The sequence below is a fragment of the Paroedura picta genome, chromosome 7, assembly GCF_049243985.1.
Source record: "Paroedura picta isolate Pp20150507F chromosome 7, Ppicta_v3.0, whole genome shotgun sequence".
NCBI lineage: Eukaryota > Metazoa > Chordata > Lepidosauria > Squamata > Gekkonidae > Paroedura > Paroedura picta.
Window position 1 is genome coordinate 80,100,774 of NC_135375.1, and position 16,997 is coordinate 80,117,770.

General features: G+C 43.7%; 2 long non-coding RNA genes across 3 annotated transcripts in view; one reads left to right on the plus strand and one right to left on the minus strand.

Annotated features, from left to right (window-relative positions):
- LOC143841177 (uncharacterized) overlaps positions 1-16,997 on the plus strand; it is a 63,899-nt gene that overhangs the window by 22,759 nt on the left and 24,143 nt on the right. Inside the window, exon 2 of the long non-coding RNA XR_013232609.1 lies at positions 1,841-1,934. This is a non-coding gene — a long non-coding RNA (uncharacterized LOC143841177). The remainder of the gene's footprint in view (positions 1-1,840; positions 1,935-16,997) is intronic.
- Positions 13,679-16,997, minus strand: part of LOC143841176 (uncharacterized) — a 49,075-nt gene continuing 45,756 nt past the window's right edge. For both annotated transcript variants that reach the window (XR_013232607.1, XR_013232608.1), the window contains one exon: positions 13,679-14,125. This is a non-coding gene — a long non-coding RNA (uncharacterized LOC143841176). The remainder of the gene's footprint in view (positions 14,126-16,997) is intronic.

Genomic DNA, 16,997 nt, shown 5'->3' on the forward strand with positions numbered 1-16,997 from the left:
GCAGACTGGCACTAAAATTACCCAACCTTGAAATGGCACCTGGAGTTATTACAACTGATGTCCACACAACTAATCTCCAATTAGTTCCCCTGGAGAAAAGGCCTGCTTCAGAAGGTGGACTTTATGGCATTATATTCCAACAGACAAGAACAGTAGATAGGGTGAAGGAGGTGGGGATCCTGGGGCAGGGGGAGTGATCATGTCCTCCTACAATTCCTTTTGCAATAGGGGGCCAAGGAAGTTGTAGTCAAATGTGTATGTTAGACTTTTGTAAGGCAGACTTTAATAAACTTAGATACACGATGAGTGTTATTCCATGGACAAGAATGCTAGAAGAGAAAGTGATGGGAAGGCTCTCCTTAAACAAGATCTATTGCCTGATCAAGCCATTACTATTCCAGCATGATGGAAACATGATAGGGGATACAAAAAGCCTATTTGCATGAACAGAGAACTTCAGGAGTAAGGAAGAAAAATGAAATGTTCAAGAAATGGAGGAAAAGACAGACCTCGAAAGAAGAGTACCTGCAGGTTACAAGGTCAGTCATCAGAGAGGCTAAACCTCGGAGTGAGCTGAGACTGGCCAGGAAATCCCACTATATTAAGAAAACCATCTTCAGATAGGAGTAAACTAAGGTAAAAGCAACAATAGATCAACCATTAGTTGAGACAGAGTATCTATGTTGCCTGTAGCAGGATCCCCTGGTGCAATCTTCCTGAAACTTGCAGGGGACTCAGGGAAGACTCTCCCTGAGCTCCCCTGCAAGTTTCAAGAAGATTGGACCAAGGGGATGGCTCCCAAAGAGGCTGGCACCATTCCCCATAGACTTTAAAGGTGGGAAAAATTAATTTCAGCAGGTTAATTGCCAATTTCCTGGTTAATTTCCAGCTGAAATTAATTTTTCCCACCTTTAAAGTCTATGGCGAATGGTCTCAGCCTCTTTGGGAGCCCCTAGGATGGGGACCCCTTGGTCCAATCTTCTTGAACCTTGCAGGGGAGCTCAGGGAGGGTCTTCCCTGAGTTCCCTGCAAGTTTCAGGAAGCTTGCACCAGGGGATCCTGCTTCCAAAGACGGTCCCACAATTCTTTGGGAGCCCCTAGGATGGGACCCCTTGGTCCAATCTTCTTGAAACTTTCAGGGGAGTCAGGGAAGACCCTCCATGAGCTCCCCAAGAAGTTTAAGGGGTGCAACTTACACCCCTCCCCCCCAGCCCCCGGGAAAGGCAGGAGAAGGATTTCCAATGCAAGTCAATGGCCCCATTGAATTGCATTGGCTCGAATAGATTTGCACGGCTCCAAATCCATTCGGATCGGTCCGAATTGGCCCGATTCGGATCCAAAATGGTCTGAAACGGCCTGATTCGGATCCGAAACGGCCCAAATCGGGGCCCCTTTACAGAAGCCTATTATAAACCACCCTGAGCCCTCAATGAGGGGCAGTATAGAAATTCAATAACTAAATAAATAAATGACCACATTTATTTATATGCTTACACAAATCAAATTATGTCCCAATGTTACAGATTCAAAAGTCAAAGGTATCTGAAAGATTGGCTTAACTCAATGGACTAATTTCCTTTGGAATGGGTAGTGCTTTCCAATTTAAGTGGCTGCTAGTGCACCAACTTTTTTAAAAAAGCACTGTGTTATTCTGCTGCTGTCAACATTTAGAGCAGTTATTCTGCAGTCTTTAAATCTCAGAATCAGGTTTGATTCCTCACATTTTCCTTTTCTCCTACAAGTGTAGAAGGTCTAGATACATGTTTTGTTAAAAATGAAAGCTTGAAGCCCAGGACAGATATGGGCAAAACTGATACTGAACAGCATGCTCATATTCCAGGTTAAACTTGGCCAACCAAGCAATATGGCTGCACCCCAGTGTCAACAAAGTACTGTGCATCTTGGCTTCTACAAGATACCCTGAGAAAGTTCAGGTAAAAAATGCATACTATTGTTATCAATTGTTTACAAGCTGAAAGTAGATTTGGTACTTATGTTTTTAACTTATTTTTTGTTAGCCAGTTTTGTGTAGAATAGAGAATATACATAAAATTTTAGCTCTTGAGTACATTAAAATGCAAGATGCAAATACAAAAAGCATAAATCAGCATGCTTCAAAATTAGCATTTTTCTTCTGCTACATTGGTGGATTGTATGTGTCTGTTACCAAGAACACAATACATTTATATTGAACTGCCTATGCTCTCCACCTATGTATGCTGTTGGGACAAGTGAGTTAATTATAGAGCTGTAGCAGTTTGTATACATTAGTCATTGTGTTTGCTCATTTATGAAATGTTAAAATTAGATTCTCCCAATTTTTTTTAAGCTAGGAAAAGTCACAGTCAACATTAATGTCATGCTTATTAGCAGGATCCTAGCAGGATATAGTAGTAACTTGAGTATTTAAACAGTGCATTGTATCAAGACTGTATAAACCATATAGTACAGATGAAGCCATGTGAGAAGTTGCTGGTTTAAACATTACTGGTGAAATCTCATCATATACATAACTGTGTGATACAAGTAGCATCTGAAGTGGAACCTAAATCTAAGGGCAGTTTTGCTCTTGACTGCAAAGGATTATGGACAGTAATTCGCAGCATACAGCTAGTTTTTCTTACAGAGTAAGAGCACAAAGATTACTTCCAAATAATAGATAATGAATGGAATATTATTAGATTTGATTCTCATCAATAGGGAAGAATAGACTTGATTCTAATCATTAGGGAAAAACTGGTAGATGAGGTGGAAGTAGTGGGCACACTTGGTAGCAGTGACCATGTGCTTTGGGAATTTTCAATCGTGGGAAAGAGAAAACCTTTATGTAGTCGTACGTATAGACTGGACTTCAGGAAAGCTGATTTTCACAGACTTAAAGGTATGTTGCGTAGAGTCCCATGGTCAGAAAGACTTAAAGAGATGGGAGTCCAAGAGGGCTGGGAGTTTCTTAAAAGTGAAATATTTAAGGCTCAATCACAAACAATTCCCGTGAGAAGAAAAGATGGAAGGAGCCTAAGGAAGCCAAGTTGGCTCCATAAGCAGTTGTCAAAAGATTTGAGGAATAAAAAAGAGTCATTTAGGAAATGGAAGGAAGGTCTTATTACCAAGGATGAGTATAAACAAATAATCAATAATTGTAGTGGGAGTATTAGAAATGCTAAAGCTCAATATGAGCTTAGGTTAGCAAGAAATGCTAAACATAACAAAAAAGTTATATTTTAAGCCAGAAAATAATAGGGACACCATAGGACCACTGCGAGGACGAGAAAGTGAAATTATAACAGATGATGAAAAGAGAGCCCTCTTAAGAGAACTACTTAACTCTTATTTCTCCTCGGTCTTCTTTTGTAAGCGAAATGTGGCAAAAACATAACACAACATGGGGGACGGGAATGGTGGCCTAGGATCACTGTTGGAACAGTCCACAAACACCTAGTTTCTTAAATGAAACAAAGTCTTCCGGGCCAGATGAACTGCATCCAAGGGTACTAAAAGAACTTGCAGATGTCATTTCTGAACCTCTGTCCATTATTTTTGATACTTCATGGAGAACAGGTGAGGTGTCAGATGATTGGAGGTGGGCAAATGTTGACCCCATCTCCAAGAAAGGGAAAAAGGAGGATCCAGGTAATTATCGACCCGTCAGCTTGACATCTGTAGCTGGCAAAATTTTGGAACAAATAATCAAACACTCGTTCCTTGAGCAGCTGGAACTGAGAGCTGTGATTTCTAAGACTCAGCATGGGTTTCGCAAGAACAAGTCATGTCAGACCAACCTTACCCCTTTTTACAAGAAAGTGACTACCTTGCTGGATCAGGGGAATGCCGTGAACAGAGTTTATCTGGATTTCAGTAAAGCTTTTTATAAGGTTCCACAAGATATTCTTGTTCACAAGTTGGTAAAATGCGGTATGGATCCTAATTCTGTCAGGTGGATCAATAACTGGTTGACAAATCGTACCCAAAGGGTACTTGTTAATGATTCAGCATCTTCTTGGAAAAGAGTGACAAGCGGAGTACCCCAAGGTTCTGTCCTGGGGCCCGTGTTGTTCAACATATTTATAAATGATTTGGATGAGGGATTAGAGGGTACACTTATTAAATTTGCAGATGATACTAAACTGGGAGGGATAGCTCTTGCTAGGCTCGAGAAGTGGGCTAAACTTAATAAAATTACGTTCAATAGGGACAAATTGAAAGTTCTGCATTTAGGTAAGGTAAAGGTATCCCCTGTGCAAGCACCGGGTCACGTCTGACCCTTGGGGTGATGCCCTCTAGCGTTTTCATGGCAGACTCAATACGGGGTGGTTTGCCAGTGCCTTCCCCAGTCATTATCGTTTACCCCCCAGCAAGCTGGGTACTCATTTTACCGACCTAAGAAGGATGGAAGGCTGAGTCAACCTTGAGCCGGCTGCTGGGATCGAACTCCCAGCCTCATGGGCAGACAGCTTCAGACAGCATTTCTGCTGCCTTACCACTCTGCGCCACAAGAGGCTCTTGCATTTAGGTAGGAAAAACCAAATACACCAATATAAGATGGGGGAGACTTGTCTTGGCAGTAGCATGTGCGAAAAGGATCTAGGAGTTTTAGTAGACTATACATTGAACATGAGTCAGCAGTGTGACTCAGTGGCTAAAAAGACAAATGGGATTTTGGGCTGTATCAAATGGAGTATTGTGTCCAGATCACGGGAGGTGATGTTACCGCTTTACTCTGCTCTGGTTCAGCCTCACTTGGAGTACTGTGTTCAGTTTTGGGCACCCCAATTGAAGAGGGATGTAGACAAACTGGAACGTGTCCAGAGGAGGGCAACAAAGATGGTGAGGGGTTTGGAGGCCAAGACATATGAAGAAAGGTTGGTCTGTTTAGCCTAGAGAGGAGACGACTGAGAGGGGATCTGATAACCATCTTCAAGTATTTAAAAAGGTGCCATATGGAGGATGTAGCAGCGTTGTTCTCTCTTGCCCCAGAGGGACGGACCAGAATGAATGGGATGAAATTAATTTAAAAGAAATTCCATCTAAACATCCGGAAGACGTTCCTGACAGTTAGAGCAGTTTCTCAGTGGAACAGGCTTCTTCGGGAGATGGTGGGTTCTCCATCTTTGGAAATTTTTAAACAGAGGCTAGATAGCCATCTGACAGGCTGATTCTGTGAAGGCAAAGGGCTGGCAGATTACAGTAGATGAGCGATTGGGATGTGACTGTCCTGCATAGTGCAGGGGGTTGGACTAGATGACCCATGAGGTCCCTTCCAATTCTATGATTCTAGATTGTAGTATGACTGGTCTTATTGCTGCAAAACATTACTGATGGTGATTTGGAGACAATGTAAGTAGTAACATCTAGCACACCAGTCACAAAATACATTACAATCTTAAACAGTAATGCCCTTTAACCTCCACTGAAATCAGTTTAGAAGAGTGTACCTCTTCTTAGATGTAAATCGTTAATCTTGAGAAGATCAAAGTTCTACTAATGGATGGGAGGACAGTTTTAGGATTTGAGATGTTTTGCACTGGCCTTGAGCAGGTTCATAGCTTGGGAATGCTGCCAGACCTGATGTTACTGCAAGATAAGCAGGTGGCAGAGGCATCCAGAAATGTCTTTTATCAGCTGCCACTAGTTAACCAGGTAGAAAAGATCAGTATTTCATGCCTTGGTAACAATCTAGATTAGATTACTGCAATGTGCTATATGAGTGGCTGTCCTTGAAAAGGGTTGAGAAATTTAAATTGATGTTGACTGACATGGTTGTAGGGACATTATCACTACACTAAATCCCAATTTATTCTAGACTCAATTCAAAGTGCTAGTGTTGATATTTAAAGCCTTTGAGTGTATTCCCACCTGACCAGTATGTTTATCTTCAGAGATCCTGCTTTGGGCACCCCCATTTTCCGAGGTTAAATGGATGGCAACCCGACAGAAGGCTTTCCTGGTGGTGATGCTACGACTATGGAATTCTATCCCTAGGGACATTTGTCCACACCCTTTTATTACTGTTTTACAGTGTGTTTTATATGGATAGGTTCAGGTGGGTAGCCAGTGTTGTTCTTTAGTAGAAGAACAAGATAGAAATCTAATAGCACCTTAAAGACTTTTGGTCTTTCATTTACTCCTGGACTACTTTGTGTTTTATATATGTACAAGTGGAGGCCTGCAATAATTGAGGGGGAGGAATCTGTCAACCCATTTTCTGTTGATTCCCCTGGCATGACTCCTCAGTCCAGCATCCTCCTCTATCACCACTGGGCTCAGCATAACTGCCAGCATCCAGTGCTTCTGCCAGGCCGGTTATCCTCTGCCTCTGTGAGCTGTGGACGGAGATTCCCATACTCCCATCCCCAGTGCCAAGCCTGGTACAGCTCCTGAGCTTGGTGTCAGCTGCCACTGTGCCCAGTGAGACTCCTAATCTGCTGCATCTCTGCGGCTGCCACACAGCTGACTCAGTGCAGCTCCTGGCTCAGCGCAGCTAAACCTGTAGCTACTGCAGGGTAAGCAGGTGGCAAAGGCATCCAAAAATGCCTTTTATCAGCTTCCACTAGTTAACCAGGTAGAAAAGATCTTGGTACATTTTCTTCACTTTCTCAGAGAATGCTTAAAAGGAAAACTGGGGGGATTTTAAACTCTCGCTAGTTTTTGTTGTCAGATTTTTCTGCAGACTTGAGCTTGTAGAAACATATATTTAGTGTCTGCCTGGCCCCGATCCTCAGATTTAAGTATCTACAAATTGGGGTCACATGGGGCTAATATTATATAGATTTTATCTCTGGTATTAACTGGTTTATAATGCATTTTCTCACAACTAGTTTGCTGTATAGCTGATGCCATTTCAAGGGCATTTACTACATGAGGTCCCTCCACAAATATCAGGGCTGATTATGCAACTGCCACTTCCATGATTGTTATCATGTTCCTCTAACATAAACTTTAATACTCATGTGATTGGGCATTCTTGTATGTTCAAGCTAAAGGGAGACTGACCATAAACCAAGCCAGGTTGAACAGCTCCTGTAGTGCTACAAGCCACTTCAATAGGAGCTGCTTGACTCAGAACTGGGCGGTCACCCTACTTACTCCTCACTATTAGTGGCTCATCAAGGAAGACTCATCATGAAAATTTTCCCATGAAAGTTAAATGGCCCCTATTTCAAGCAAGGCCTTTGGTGTGATTCATTTCCATGCTAATAAGCAACTCAATCACATATGTAGAATTTTTTTGTAATATTCCTGAGACTTATGTATGAACTATTCTGAAGTTAGTATGGATGCTTTATGCCAGGCTTTCTCAGGGTATTTGTAAATCCCTGGGGTTTCTTGACAGTCCTGGAAAGGTGGAAAGTCCTGAATGGGTGGAAATTAATCAGGTTTTTATTTATTTTAAAGATTTTTAAAACATTTATCAGGTGATATGACAATACATAGTCATGTTGACCCACCCCAAAATGGTCAATGATGGCACTGGAGGGGCTGAGAAGGGGAGGGGCCTTAGGTGGCTGAGTACACACTTATGCTCCCCAACCCTATAGTGCATGATAGTGCTACCTCTGGGGTTTCTCAAAGCCTGAAGAATGTTTCAGAGGTTTATCAATAGTTAAAAAAAAAGTTGAGAAAGGCTGCTTTAAGCTGATCCTGCATTGTGCAAGGGATTGACTAGATGGCCTGTATGAGACCTCCCAATTCCATGAGTCTATGATTCTAACATATCAGCGACTTCTAAATCACAATGGAAGGCACTGTGTACATAAGAATCCCTACACAATTTGTCTTCAAGTGACCACTATTAGTATTTCATACTTTATGGAGATAAATCATACAGGACACTCAAAACAACTTCCTCCACTCTGCTGCTGCTACATGGAAATAATATAATGAGAAATGGCCTATATTCACACTGATCTCAGATACGTATAACTTCTAAGTCAGTATGCACTTAGGACTGGACTGTAAATTGCACTAAGATGACTACAGACATAGAAAATAAAAGATAGGTATTTGACCTTTTTTTGGGGGAGGGGGGATCCAAACAAACAGTAAAGCAATACTTTAAAAATATAGACACTACTTTACCAAGATTCACGCTATAGTGTACAAGCATTTAAGTTACAAGCAATTTCTTCTTCAAAAAAGTGTTTTAATTCTTTTAGCATCCACTCTAAAAAAGCATTCCATGTAACTTAGAAGCGTGCACACTAAAATCAATGCTAATCAAGCTGCAAATGACATGCTTTAACACAACTGTTGGTGGAACACACACTGCATCCTTGGCATTATTCACCACACACTAAACATCTGTAGTTCTGCAGTTTTTATGGTGTGGGAGGGAGAAAAAACACCAATCCAGACTTTATTCATGGTGCCTCCCATAACATTATTGGTATTTCCTGTTTAATTCAGCATTTTATCATATAGGTTTGGGGTTTTCATTTGGAAGGTTTAAAGAATGGCTGAAATATAGGCCAAGTCACATTTTTGTAAGGAAGTTGGAAAGGTAGTTGGATTCTTCCAGTAGCTCATTTCAGAGTTTTCTTTGAAGACTTAATATATTTATTCAGATATTTAAAAGATGACCCTGATCATATATATCTGCAAACATTTGATCAGATGTAGATAAACCTGGTTGGTTCATACATTATTTTTATTTCCCCCCTCCTCCAGCACCACAAGATGCCACATTTATTCAGAGGAAATAGACAGAAATCTGACCCACTAAATCTAGTTCTATGAGACATTTGTTGAGAAATTCTGTTATAAAAGCAACAACTAGACAGAGTGTTCCAACTCCAAAAGATAATTCCATCCAACTGGAACAGCCTTGAGAAAACTATCTCAAATCCCTTCATCATAATGCAAGGTTATTTGAATTAAAGTCACTGAGCCAGTTTTCGTGTTCATATTATTTAGCCAAGCTGAGTCTAGCCTTTGAATGTTTTTAAGGAATCAGATAATTCTGCATTTTACATGAAACTGATAGAAGCTTAATAATCAGTATCGGGATAGGTATCTCCATGGTTTGAGATTATATGATCAAGAAACTCCAAACCAAGCATGATTCAAACTGGCAACAAGATGTTAGCAATTTTATAAATTTGTCCAACATCAACAGCAACTATGGTATGAGAACCATCTTCTTACTGAAATTTTGATCACAAATTTGCTACTGAAATATAATTACATTAAGTGGATTCCTCTTTCTAGATTTTTATATAGCCTGACTCTTCACTGAAGATCAGGGTTCTGCTCAATGGTCTTTGAAGGTTATTGCAAGCCACTGGAATTAGCGTTACACCTCAATCAGGGGAAGAAAGATGAAGAAAACCTCACTTTTCTATCCCAATTACAGGCTACCAGAGAAGTTTCAACTTGGAAGTAGAATTAGAAAGACCCCCTTTTTCAGCCTGCTGTATCAATAGAGTTTTGTCATTATTCACTGGATATTATTTTCACAGGTAAACCGCAGCTTAGTTTCCTCTAAATCTGAAGGGACAGATCTGGCAGGCTCCTCAGGGGGATTTCCCACCTCCAATTCCTCAGGGGGCAGTTCTGGAGCAGAGGGCTGGGTGGGGGGAGGGCTATGTTTCCAGCTACTGAAATGGCTGAACTTGAAAAATCCTGAAAATATTTCTGATTTTTCAGGATTAACGGAGAGCCGAAGTTAACGCATTTAATGTCTTGCCATGGAGAATGTATTTAAAGGGATCTTGGTCTGAGGCATTTAAAGGAGACTGCCTAGCCTAAGGCTCAAATCAGGGTTACATACTCTGGCACGGTTTGGCCACTTCAGCGCTCACTGAAGCCTATGGCGGCCAATGCCACGGCATGGAGAGAAGGGGTGCCAGTGGAGCCAGAGTGTGCAACCCTGGCTCAGATAAGCTGAGAGGCAGGACCTGGACTTAATTTTCAAGACTTAGCTGGGACCAGATTCCTGTAAAGGATTACATCCATTGACACTGTGTGACCCAAGAAGTGAAGGTCTTTTTTGTTGTTGCTGAACATTATTTTTTATAATGCTCTTTATATGGTTGACTATGCCATCCTATTAAGAGTGCTTACAATACAAATTTGGGATATAAGGATCAATTTTTCAGTTTTTCAGCCAACAGGTACCATTAAAGATTTTTTATTATCAGTCGGGGAGCATTTTCCTCTGAATTCAGAATAACCAAATGAGACATGGCTTGGAGGAGAGCAGGCAACTTTAGAGACCCCTGCAGGGCAGATGCTTCTGGGCTAAGTAGAATTCTATTTGCTAAAGGACACTTCTATGGAAACCCTTAATTGAGATAGAAAAGTAAGATTTTCATCTTTCTTCCCCTTGTTGAGGTGTGGCTGCACCTCTACTTGGCTGCTTCATTGCAGGCCTGCCCTTTTAGCTGCCCCTACTAAGTGGTGGCAGAATTAGGAGGTCTGGTAATCCTGGATCAGGTCTGGCTCAGCCATGGAATAGCTGTCACTGCTTCCAGTGGTACAGGCTCTTGGTATATGGCCTCAAGATTTGACACTCCAAAGTTTTTAGTGTTTTTAGTTTTTTATAGAGAGGTCTTTACTCTGTACTGTTCTTTAACATCTACATAAGACCTTCAAACCAGATCATCCATAGCTTAGGAGTTGAATGTCATTAATATGCTAATAACACACAGATTATTTTCTATGCGTTTAAAACCAGGGCTAAGGGAAAAGAGTTTGCCAGGAGGGCCATTTGGCCTGGGCCTCAAACTCAGACTGCTCTTCAAATTTATACACTTTGGCATTTGTCAGTTTCACAGCTTGTTTTATGCATGACGTGTGTCATCATTTTTATTAGAATAAGAAGAGTTAGTTCTTATATGCTGCTTTTCTCTACCCAAAGGAGTCTCAAAGTGGCTCACAGTCACTTTCCCTTTCCTCTCCCCACAACAGGTGGGTGAGGCTGAGAGAGCCCTGATATCACTGCTCAGTCAGAACAGCTTGGTGAGTCCATGGTCACGCAGCTGGCTGCATGTGGAGGAGTGCAGAATCGAACCCAGCTCGCAAGATTAGAAGTCCGCACTCCTAACCACTACACCAAACTGGCTACTGATTTCAGAACAGTACACAGCTTGGGATTCACTGGACCTCTGTAAGGGACTGCTAAGATACTGTTGATTTCAAGCTATAAAATCAGTTGGCAACTCAGAAAAAGTAAGCTTTTTTTACACCTACACAAGTTTGCATACCTGCAAATCTATTCATGCACCAAAAAGGTATAAGTTAAGGTTTCTTCCTTAATTGCTGTGCCATGTAAGCAACTGAAACATTCTATAGTCTTAAATGATGTACTCACTTATAATTTAGGCACCAACAATTCTTTAGTCTTTCAGCCTGATCCTTTACTGCCATATAATATACCAGTATTTAAAAAAATATATAAACACAATGTAAGAGCCTCTTGTGGCGCAGGGTGGTAAGGCAGCCGACATGCTGTCTGAAGCTCTGACCATGAGGCTGGGAGTTCGATCCCAGCAGCCGGCTCAAGGTTGACTCAGCCTTCAATCCTTCCGAGGTTGATAAAATGAGTACCCAGCTTGCTGGGGGGCAAAACGGTAATGACTGGGGAAGGGAATGGCAAACCACCCAGTATTGAGTCTGCCAAGAAAACGCTAGAGGGCGTCACCCCAAGGGTCAGACATGACTCGGTGCTTGCACAGGGGATACCTTTACCTTTTAAACACAATATACATGGAACAACAACAACAAAAAGCTTTGCAGGTAAAAATCAATGAGCGAAATATTTTTTTAAAGAAAGAAAACTTTTGAAGAATATTTGATAAATCAAGAGACATTTCTTCCTTCACACTCACAAAGAATAACAGTCCACTGGCCAGTTCTCCTTTGCAAATTCCCATGAAATTATTGGGGAGATCACCACTGTAGTATTATACACAGTGGTAGGAAGGAAATGGGAGTAAATTAACATAGAATTATTATTCTCTTTTTGTAGCTGGTTTATTTTGGCCATCCATTGCTTTGACTTTATACAGTTTGGATGTGTGCTTAAAAAAACAGAACTCCCACAATGAGGTTTGTTGACTGATGAGCTGTTTTAAGCAGCATATGTTCAGGGTATATAAAATGAACCAAACTCTTATTGATGCATACACATATATCACTTTAAGAAGAGGATATAGATTGACAGCGTTAAATATCTTCTTAAGGTAAAGGTAAAGGTATTCCCTGTGCAAGCACCGAGTCATGTCTGACCCTTGGGGTGACGCCCTCCAGCATTTTCATGGCAGACTCAATACGGGGTGGTTTGCCAGTGCTTTCCCCAGTCATTACCGTTCCCCCCCCCCCCGCAAGCTGGGTACTCATTTTACCGACCTTGGAAGGATGGAAGGCTGAGTCAACCTTGAGCCGGCTGCTGGGATCAAACTCCCAGCCTCATGATCAGAGCTTCAGTCAGTGTGTTGGCTGCCTCATTACCCTGAGCCACAAGAGGCTCTTTTTATCTGTAAACCGCCCGTGGCGCCGCGGGCGCCACGGACTAAATAAAACAGTAAGGGGTCCTGGGGCGGGATGAGTCCGGGATGAGGAAGGGTCCAGATTGGACCCTTCCTCATGACAGACAATCGGAGGGACCAATTGGCAAGCGCGAAGCGCCTGCCAATTGGTCCCTCCGATTCCCACCCCCAGGAACTGCGAGCCGCGCGCAGCGCGGCTCGCAGTTGCTCCCAGCCTGATGCGGCGAGAGGCGCAAAGCGCCTCTTGCCGTGTCAGGCCACCGCCTGAGGGAGCCCCCGGCAGTCGCGCGGAGCGCGGCTGCCGGGGGCTCCCTGTCCGGCAGCCTGACGCCGCGAAGCGCCTCTCGCCGCGTCCGCGCGGCCCTATCCGCGGGGGTGGCTTCCGGCCGCGGCCCGACCCGCGGGCGTGGCTTCCGGGCGTGGCTTCCGGGCGCGGCTCCGACCCGCGGGCGTGGCTTCCGGGCGCGGCCCGACCCGCGGGCGTGGCTTCCGGGCGCGGCCCGATCCGCGGCGCGGCTTCCGGGCGCGGCCCGATCCGCGGGTGCGGCTTCCGGGCGCGGCTCGATGCGCGGGCGCGGCCCGCAAGCGCGGCCAGAAGCGTGGGCGTGGCCCGATGCCCTGCCGGTCCCCAGCCTAATAAAGGTTGGGGACCACTGCCTTAGCTGATGAGTCGCTGGAGGTTTCGTCTGCCTAGCCAATCAATTCGCTTACTCAAGCATCCCAGGGTAAGCAATTCTCTTAGTAAAGCATTCCCCTCCAGGAAAAGGCTAGCGCCCATTGTATTCCCACATACAATGGGCTTTGCCTCTAGTAATGGTATAATTCAGTTGATACTTAGGAAAAGTGAATCACAGATACCAATGACACAGACTTTACTCTGGAAATAAGATTCTGATACCAGCAGCATCAGCCATGTTAATGTACTATTTCAACATCATTAGCCTGCTTGACACATACAATCAGACTATTGCAGGATCTCATTGAGTCTTGCATGATAAAGAACTGTATCATCTGGAACACAGTGCTTTTCAATAGAGTTAACTGACATGCTCAGCTGCAAGTTTATTAAACATGGTGTAATCAAGTGATGAAAACCAGCTTAGCATGCATGCTTACTTGAATCAACCAACAGAAATTCAAGTCAAATAACAATGAGGTAAAGTTAATTGTTACATGTCAAGTGTTTCTGTTCAATATCTTTATTCGTATTTTGCACTTTTAATCAGCTCTTTCTCTGAGGAGCTAAGGGCAGAATACATGGTTCTCCTCACCTTCCTTCCTTTACTTCCTTAGTTATCTTAAGTCCATCTTACTTCCTGAGACCCAAAATGGATTACACAGAGTAATTCAATCTAATCAACAACATGGGACATCCAGTAAACAATGTAGAGGTACTGGAATTTTTTATACCTTCCACCGCTATCTAAGGAGGGACTAGGCTGGCATTGTCTTTGTATCTTCAATTACAGCCACAGCTTCTACCTGAGAGATAGAAGAAGGTAGAGGTGTTCTCAGGCTGGTGTGCTTTCTTGGAGGGACTTCCAGAGAAGACTGATTTGTTAGCAGAAGCAGCTGAGGGCAGACTGAGTTGTTGGTGGCAAATGTCTTTATGTCATAGGCGACATATGAGGGAAAAAACACTGAAGAGAAAGGGATAATGTTAACAAAATTTGTTTTACGAAATTTGTTTCAGATTCATGAAAATACACGAAAATACACGAAATTTGTTTCAGATTCAATTTGGTAGGTTAAACAAATCAATAAAAGGTTAAGGAAAGATATCTCATAAAGGGTTGAGCAAAAAAATTAAAATACAAAAGTCAGAAATTGGAAACAAAATTATATAAAAATAAAAAGACGTTAATAAAAAAAGAAAGGTTGGAACATGCATTTAGGTTTTTAGGAAAAAAACTGGACTAATTTTCTAGCCAGATCAGGAAAACTGTATATATACAGCCCAGTCTGCCTTCCAACAGACTTCCTAAGTCTCATAAGATGGTCTCAGTTTTGTCAGACAGTTCCAGAAGTTAATGCTGGGAGTAATACAATCATGTTCGTAGAAGAGATGTGGACTGTGTTGGAGCTCACTCAATTCCACAGAGCCTGCAAAACAGAGCTCTTCCACCAGGCATTTGGTTGAAGCCAGCATACCGGAAACAACCTGGTGGAATGAGCTGCCGGAAGAGTTAAAGGCCCTGCCGGAGTTAACAGCTTTCTGCAGGGCCTGCAAGAAGGAGCTCTTCCGTCAGGCATATGGTTGAGGCCAGGGTGGGCAGTCCCAACATTAGATCTGGGCTCCCTGGGTTCATCTGAGTGATCTGATTGCCTCACTACCATATTAGCAACCTGATGTCCCTTGGCTAACGTGGGGCGGTTTGGGGGGGGGGGTTAGTCGGGTTAGTTAGTACTCGCCTGTTGCCTAACATTGATAGTGTGGATTGGTTTTAATGGTTTTAACTATCGGTTTTATTGTAATTTTTATCTTGCAAACCGCTGTGAGCATAAGGGAACGGCAGTATAAAAGTTTAACAACAACAATAACAATAACATACAAGAAAACCCCCTTCCCCCTCAAAATACTCTTCCTTGCCTACATCCTGAATGTGGCAAGCAATACAGGAGAATAATTTAGTAAGTAATGTAAAGGCGGCCCGGAGAAAGGGACGCCGATTGTCATTGTAGACTAGTAGTAGGGCGCTAGGATGGGCGCTGGTGGGGCAGGGGGGCTCACAGTGCTCTTTGCGGGGCCCCCCGCCGTGGCGCCCCTGCTGGGCCTCTCTTAAGCCCCCCCCATCTGGGCACTTCGGCACGGCGACAGGAGCAGGGCCGGCACGTCGCCAATGCGTCAGGCCTGCTGTTTGGGGCGCGGTAAAGCCTTTCCTCTCCCCCCTCCCCCCGGGCTCAACAGGCCGAGAGAAGCAGGCCGCGCCGTTGCCTTTGCCCCCCTCCCCTCCCCCCCAGGTCCCGGCTTCTGTGGGCCCAGAAGAGCAGGCCCGTCGCATCTCCAATGAGGCGGGGCTGCTCTGCTGGGCGCGTTGAAGCCTTCCCACCACCCCCCTTCCTGGTCCAAGGTCCTGGGCTCACCCAATGGCGAAGCCTCTTCCCGTGGCCCACTCACGGCCCACTGCGGCCCACTCCAGGACAGGTCACGTGGCCAATGGGGAGCCACTTGGCCCTGGAGTGACACTCGGATGGGCCAATTGGGAGCCGCTTCATGGCTCCTGATTGGCCCCTCTGAGTTTTTATCATGGACTCACCACCGCCCCTTTCTCCTCCCACCTATCCCTTGCTCTTTTATTTTTACCACTCCACAGGAGCGGTTTACAGATGGGCTAGTGATTATAGTGTTTTATAATTCATACTGATTTTGAATTGTTGTACACCACCCTGAGATGGCTGGATAGAGAGGGGCGGTCCTATAAAAACAATAATAAGCTGCATAGTAATTATGATTTGATGTTCTGCAATGTTCAGTTTATCCTCCATTAAACCACTGGGAGCAATCATTCAGAATTGGAGCAATGCCTTCGGTAACCAGACAATATGCAACTCCATTTCTGTACTTCAGAATCAGGTGAAGTAACAGCTGTTCTAAATAAATGTTGCAACAGAGTCGATTAGTGCAATGGATTGAGGCTCAAGACTGAAGCACCGTTCATTAGTGGAGGATCTGATCAAAGAATCAGCTTACTGCTTACCCTAGAAGATATATTACCCTGAAATAGCAGGTTTGCATTTGGGGGATCCTGTTAGATTCAGATCTTCTACTTATCTTGGGGACTATGAACTGGGTGGAAAGGCAGCATACAAATGTTTAAAATAAAATAAAAAATATATGATCAGAATTTTAACTGTGGTAAACAGCTCCAATCATTTGTTAGGCTGCAACCCTTTTTCAAGAGCAACATCTGGCCACACTGTTACCATTAAAAGATAACTGTAATGTGATCCACAAGAGCTGGACTTTGAACCATGTCCAGAAGCTTCACGTAAGTCAGAACATACCAACAAGATTATAGCACAGCACCCAGGCTGCAGCAGACCTGCGGGATGAAGTGTACCGCATGGGAATAGACAGCATCACAGGGAACAGGCTGCCAGAGGAGTGCTAGCAAGGTGGCATGAATGCAGGAGTCATATCTGCTAGTTTTGGGGGTCAGCATACATGGTCATCCTGCCATTTCTGTGATGCCCAATGCCAAGCCTGCAACAAATAGAGCCATACTGGGGAAGTGTACAAAGATCAGCAGAGTAGTTGACAGCCAGAGATGCAGGACACACACGAACTGATGGTGGACAAAGATGAGGACACCGCGGTCCTGATGGACCAGAATGTCAGGGGGAATGCCAGTAGAAAGCTTACCATAGATGTCCTGATTCAAGGTGAGAAATGCAAAATGGAGGTTGACTTCAGAGCAGGATTCTAAATAATATCTGAGATGGTGTTCCAGAGAATCAAGGTAAATAGAGGGCCATCGTTGACCCAGTTCAAGGGCACCCTCACTGACTTTT